We start from the raw sequence: 7366 nt of genomic DNA, 5'->3' as shown, positions 1-7366 counted from the left end.
GTGAGCATGCAGTGAGCTTGGGATTCTCTCTCTCGCTCTCTCTCTGCCCCTCCCCTGCTTGTGCTCTCTCTCTCTCTCTCTCAATAAATAAACAGTTAAAAAAAAACAAACAAAGTGCTGAAAAAAAAAGTTGCCAACCAAGAATACACAAGCTGGCTAAACTGTCCTTTAGAAATGGAGAAATCGAGATTTTCTCAGGCAAACAAAAACTAAGGCAGTTCATCACCATTAAAACTACCTCATAAAAAATGCTGAAAGGAGTTCTTCAAACTGAAAATGAAAAGATGCTAATTAGTACCATGAAAATATACTAAGTTATACAACTCACTGGTAAAGGTAAATGTGTAATCAGATTCAGAAAACTTCAATTCTGTAACATGATAGTGTGTTAATCACTTAACTACATTACAAAAGTCAAAGCAAAAGAGTATTAAAATCAATTAGAGCTACTATACTTACTTAAATACAAAATGTAAAAAGAGGCAAATTGTGACATTAAAAACAAAAAAGGAGAGCTGAAAGAGCAGAGTTTCTGTATGCAATCTAAGTTAAGTTGCTATCAGCATAAGATGGACTATTATATCTGTAAGACATTTTATTTAAGTCTCATAGTAACTACAAAGCAAAAACAACAACAACAACAAAAAAAAAACCCAACAAACTATAGTAGATTCACAAAAAACAAAGAGAAGGAAATCAGAGCACGCTGCCATAGAAAATCACCATTTCACCAAGGTAGGCAGCAGGTGAGAAAAAAGAGGAACAAAATATTTTGGAACTACAAAATAGAAAGCAGTTAATAAGATGGCATTATGAAGTCCTAACATATCAATATTTACTCTAAAAATAAATGGATTTCATTCTCCAATTAAAAGATACAGAGTGGCTAGATGGAAAAAAAAAAAAGACGACCCAACAATATGCTGTACGAGATTCACTTCAGTTTCTGATAGCACAGAAATACAAGAATCCTAAAAGACTACTATGAACAATTATATGCTAGCAAGCTGGATAACAAGGAAGAAATGGATAAATTCCTTTCTACCAGAAATGAAGCACAAAAAAATAGAATGTCTGAACAGACCAATAGCAAGTAAAGAGAATATCAGGAATCAAAAGCTTCCCAACACAGGAAAGCCGAGGACCAGATGATCGCACTGGTGAATTCTACCAAACATTTAAAGAAAAGTTAATACCGGGGTGCCTGAGTGGCTCAGTCGGTTGCGCGTCTGACTTCAGCTCGGGTCATGATCTCACAGTCTGTGAGTTCGAGCCCCGCGTTGGGTTCTGTGCTGACAGCTCGGAGCCTGGAGCCTGCTTCCGATTCTGTGCCTCCTTCTCTCTCTGTCCCTCCCCTGCTCACACTCTGTCTCTCTCTCTCTCAAAAATAAATAAACGTTAAAAAAAAATTAAAGAAGAATTAATACCAATCTTTCTCAAACTTTTTTTTTAAAAATTGGGCAGGAGAGACTACTCTCAAATTCTCTTCACAAATCCAGCATTACCCTGATGAAAACTGACCAACATCCCTGATGAATATAGATACAAACGCTCTCAACAAAATATTAGCAAAACATGATCAACAGCACATGAAAAGGATCCCATGGCATGATCAAGTGGGATTTATTCCTGAGATGCAAGAATGGTCTAACATAGGTAAATCAATAAATGTGATACCCTACACTAATATAATAATTTTAAAAATTATATGATCATCTCAACAGAGGCAGAAAAAGCATTTGACACAATACAACATCATTCCATAAAAAGACTCAACAATTGGGCATAGAAAGAAGGTATCTCAATATAATAAAGGCCATATGCAACAATCCCAGAGCTAGCATCATAGTCTATGGTAAAAGGTTAAAAGCTTTTCCTCTAAGATCAGAAACAATACAAGGGTGTCATTCTCACCACTCACTCAACATAGTACCACAAGTACTGGCTAGAGCAATCAGGTAAGATAAAGAAATAAAAAGTATCCACATCAGAAAGGGAAAAGCAAAACTGTCTCTATTTGCAGATCATATGATCTTATTATATATAGAAAATCCTAAAGACTCAACCGAAAAAACTGTTGGAACTGATCAACAAATTCAGTAAAGTCGTAGGATATAAAATTAACATAAAGAAATTAGTTGCATTTCTATCTACCAACAATGAAATGTGTGAAAAAGAAATCAGGAAAACAATCCCATGTATAATAACATTGAAAACATAAAGTACTTAGGAATAAATTTAACCAAAAAATAAAAGACCTGCCCAATGAAAACTACAAGACTTTAATGAAACAAATTGAAGAAGCCACAAACAAATGGAAAGATATCCCGTGTTCATGGATTGAAAGAATTAATATTGTCAAAATGTCCATAATACCCAAAGTCACCTATAGATTCTATGCCATCCCTATTAAAATTCCAAGGGACATTTTCCAAAGAAACAGAAAAAAAAATCCTAGAATTTGTATGGCTAGCCAAATAGCCAAAGTAATCCTCAGAAAGAACAAAACTGGAGGTATCACATTTCTTATTTAAAAGTATACTGTAATGCAATAATAATCAAAATGACGTGCTACCAGCATAATATGGAGACATAGACCAATGGAACAGAATGGAGGCTCAGAAATAACCCTCCAATAATGTCTACCAATATTTGACAAGGTAGCCAAGAAGATGCAGTGGGGAAACAATATTCTGTTCAATGAATGGTATGGGGAGAAAATGGATACCCACATGCAGGAAATAAAATTAGGTAAACACTTATACCTCTCAACAGTTAACTAAAAATGGATAAAGGGCTTAAACATAAGACCCCTAACTATAAAACATCTAAAAGAAAACATAGGGAAGAATCTCCTTTACATTGGTCTTCAAAATAGTATTTTGGATATGACACCAAAAGCACGAGCAACCAAAGAGAAATCAACAAGCAAGACTACAGCAAATTAAAAAGTTCCTGTACAGGGGCACCTGGGTGGCTCAAGTCGGTTGAGCATCCAACTTCAGCTTGGATCATGATCTCATGGTTCATGGGTTCAAGCCCTGAATGGGGCTTGGTGCTATCAAAAGTTCCTATAGAGCAAAAGTAATGATCAACAAAATGAAAAGCAACCTATAGAACTAGAGAAAATATTTGTAAACCATCTAGCTGATAAGGGGTTAGTATTCAAAATATATTAAAAAAAAAACTCGTGCAACTCAATACAAAATGAAAACAAGCAAACAAAATGGGGAGAGGATCTGGATAGAATTTTTTTTTTTCCAAAGAAGACATACACATGGCCAACAGGTCAGTGAAAAGATATTCAATGTCACTAATCATCAGAGTAATGCAAATGAAAACTACAATAAGATATCGCCTCAGACCTGTTAGAATGGATACTGTCAAAAGGCCAAGAAATAACAAGTTTTAGTGAGGATGTGGAGAAAAGGGAACACTTGTGCCCTGTTGTTGGGAATGTAAACTAATGGTTTAGCCAGTATGGAAAACAGTATGGAGGTTCCTCAAACAATTAAAGATAGAACTACCATATGATCCAGGAATCCCATTTTGAGTTATATATCCAAGGAAAAGAAATCATTATCTTTAATTTTTAATTTTTTTTTACATTTATTTATTTTTAAGAGACAGAGTGAGACAGAGCGTGAGCAGGGGAGGGGCAGAAAGAGAAGCAGACACAGAATCTGAAGCAGCCTCCAGGCTCTGAACAAGTGGTCAACACAGCCTGATAAGGGGCCCGAACCCAAGAACCAAGAGATCATGACCTAAGCTGAAGTCGGTAGCTCAACTGACTGAGCCACCCAGGCACCCCAAAATCATTATGTTGAAGAGATATCTGCACTCCAATGTTCACTGTAGCATTATTCACAATAGCCATGGTATAGAAACAAACTAACTGTCCATCAACAGATGAATGGGTAAAGAAATATGAAGTAGACAGATATTATAAATGATATTATATAGACAGGTAGATCTATCTATCTATCACTTATCTATCCAACTATTACCTATCTAACCATCTATCTATCTATCTATCTATCTATCTACCTCTCTATCCATCTATCTACCTACCTAATGGAATATATTATTCAGCCACGAAAATACGGAAATCCTACCATTTGTGACAACATGAATGAAACTTAAGGGCAGTATGCAAAGGAGTTAAGTCAAACAGTGAAAGACAAATACTGCATGATATTACTTATATGTAGAATCTAAAAAAACTGAATTCATAGAAACAGATAATATACTGGTGGTTGCCAGAGGCAGGAAATGTGGGTTGAGAGAAACAGGGAAGGTGGTCAAAAAGATACAAACTAACAGTTACAAAATAAGTAGGTTCTGGATATATAATGCACAGCACGGTGACTACAGTTACCAATAATATACATTTGACAGTTGCTAAGGTAAAAGATTTAACCACAGAACAAAAGTTACAACCACATGAGGTGATATACGTTAACTAGATCCATCATGGTAATCATTTCAAAATAGATACATTTATGAACTCATTATGTTGGATACCTAAAGTAATACAATGTTATATACCCATTACATCTCAAGAAAAGTGGGGAGAAAAAAGACAAGATAGCTGCAGGCCCATGTTTATTGCAGCCTTATTCACAAAAGCCAAGCTATGGAAATAACCTAAATGTCCATCAATGGATGAATGGATACAGAAGATGTGGTAAGTATTTAAGATGGGATTTATTAGTCGGCCAGGAGAAAGAAGGAAATCCTGCCCCTTGCGAAAGCATGGATGGACCTTATGATAAGTAAGGTAAATCACACAGAAAGACAAATACTATATGATAGCAATCCCTATGTGGAATCTAAAGAAGTCAAACTTGTAGAAACAGAGAATAGAATGGTGGTTATCAAGGGCTGGGTTTCAGGAAATTGGGTTTCAAACCTGCAGTTAGAAAATGAATTCACTATGGAGATCAAAGCACAGCATAGCACTTATAGCTAATGCTGTATTATGTAGTTTAAAGCTGTTAAGAGACTAAATCTTAAAAATTCTCACTACACAAAAGTAATAATAATCATATGATATGTCAGAAATGCTATGAGGTAATCATATTGCAATATATAAATGTATCAAATCAGCATGTTTTACGCTTTAAACTTACACGGTGTTATATGTTGATCTTATCTCAATTGAAAAAAACCTCAAATAAAAAGCTCTTTATTTCCAGATATTTAAATGTGAATTAAGTATGAAAGTCATATACCACGAAACATTCTTTAAAAATTTTTTTCAGCAATGAAAAAGGTAAAAATAAAAAATGTTTCCAGTTTGCTGGCTATAAAAAAGCAGGTGGCAGGAAGATTTGACCCATTCCTTGATTCCTGATATAAAAGTTATAAATTAGAAGAGCTTGAACAAAGTGAGGTAGCCAAGAAGATGCAATGGGGAAACAATATTCTGTTCAATGAATGGTATGGGGAAAAAATGGACACCCACATTATCATGTCCCTTAACTGTTTGAGTACAAACAGAATAACTGTTACATATCAATCTGAGTTAAATGAGTTCATTTCTTTAATATATTAAGAGCCTTAAATATTCACTAAGGAAACCTCTAGTAATTCAATATAGAAATAGTCAAATGACCAAAACAGAACATTTACCAGAAGGATCTATAAATGGCTCTAAAGCATTGAGCAGATACTCAGCTCCCTCAGAATAAAAGCAACGTAAACATTTAACAAAATAAATAAAATAAATAGATGCAATATTACCACTAAAGACCTTAATAACATTATAAAACTTTCAAATTTCCAAAAGATGTGCACCTATGTCCTAGGCAAACAAAGAAAACATAGATCATATAGCAAAAAATAATCATAAAACACATATGCACAAACACACACACAAAATAAAGAGATGAAATTATGGGTAAGCTGTTACATCAACAAAAATAAATGGGATAAAGCATCCATTGAAGTTGCTGCTTGTATAAAATAAAAATTGCTGATTATGAAATGCATGTAAGCAAAATGACTAATGATATTGAAAATAAAAATATGGCTAATACCTGTTTGGGATTTATAGTTAAAAAATTAAATAAATTAGTGATTCAATAAAATAATGCCTCGCATATGTAAGAAATCAACACTTTTGCACACAGTTCACTTGCGTCAAGTTAAAAACTGAACAAAATTTACAGATACCACTAAAGTGATTTGTTTTTCCTTTTCTTTCTCCCAAAGTTACCATCTAAACTGAGGTTGATGCAGATAATTTGCAGGCATGTTTTTTATGCATTTACCATAAATATTTATTAATAAATAACACAGAAAACCATTTTATGTATTTTTTTACATTGCATCGTGTTCAAAACCCAAGGCTCTTCTGTTTTAAGACTTTTTTTCTTCAGATAAATGCTCTTACTTTCACCACCATTTCCTATACCACAACCACCCACCCAACATCAGCTGCGAATTTACCCAACGCTTTTATTTCTTTTTTTTTTTTTGAAAACCTAAATTGTGCTTAACATTTGCTGTTGCTAACTTTGTATTGTGTATTTGTATTTTATATTTAAATTTTACTTATATAACCCTCCAAGCAAATAACATGAAGCATAACATAGTAAATGCTTCATGAATATGGACCAAATACCAGTAGAAGGATTCACATGACAAGGGGATCATATAACTTTATAAAAGAAAGAATTTGTGGGGTGCCTGGGTGGTTCAGGCAGTTAAGCATCCATCTTGATTTTGGCTCAGGTCATGATCTCATGGTTGGTGAGTTCGAGACCTCCATCCAGCTCTGCACTGACAGAACGGAGCCTGTTTGAGATTCTCTCTCTTGCTCTCCCTCTGTCCCTTCCCTGTTCTCTCTCTCTCTCTCTCTCAAAATAAATAAATATTTTTAAAAAAGACTTTGAGAATTTGGTAATCCATTTAAATTCAGAGTAATTATTGAAAGCTATGGATTTAATGTCCTTGTGTTATCTGTAGGTTTCATGCATGTGATGATGTCTCTGGTCCTTTGTAGTCTTTGCAGTGTTCCACTCACAGAGCCCCCTGTAGAATCTCTTGTAGGGCTGGCTTATCCTTTAGTTTTTGTTTGTCTGGGAAAGTCTTTATCTCTCCTTCTATTCTGAATAACAGCCTTGCTGGATAAAGGAGTCTGCATACCAGATCATAATGCTATGAAACTTGAAACCAGGCACAAGGAAAAATTTGGAAGGCCTCCAAATGCATGGAGGCTAAGGAACATCTTACTAAAGAATGAATGAGTCAACCAGGCAATTAAAGAAGAAAATTTAAAATATATGGAAGCAAATGAAATGAAAACACGACAGTCCAAACTCTGGGATGCAGCAAAGACAATCATCAAAAGAAAATACAT

This window comes from Panthera onca, chromosome B4 (assembly GCF_046562875.1).
Source record: "Panthera onca isolate mPanOnc1 chromosome B4, mPanOnc1 haplotype 2, whole genome shotgun sequence".
In the NCBI taxonomy this organism is placed as follows: domain Eukaryota; kingdom Metazoa; phylum Chordata; class Mammalia; order Carnivora; family Felidae; genus Panthera; species Panthera onca.
Note: the sequence above shows the minus strand (reverse complement) of the source record.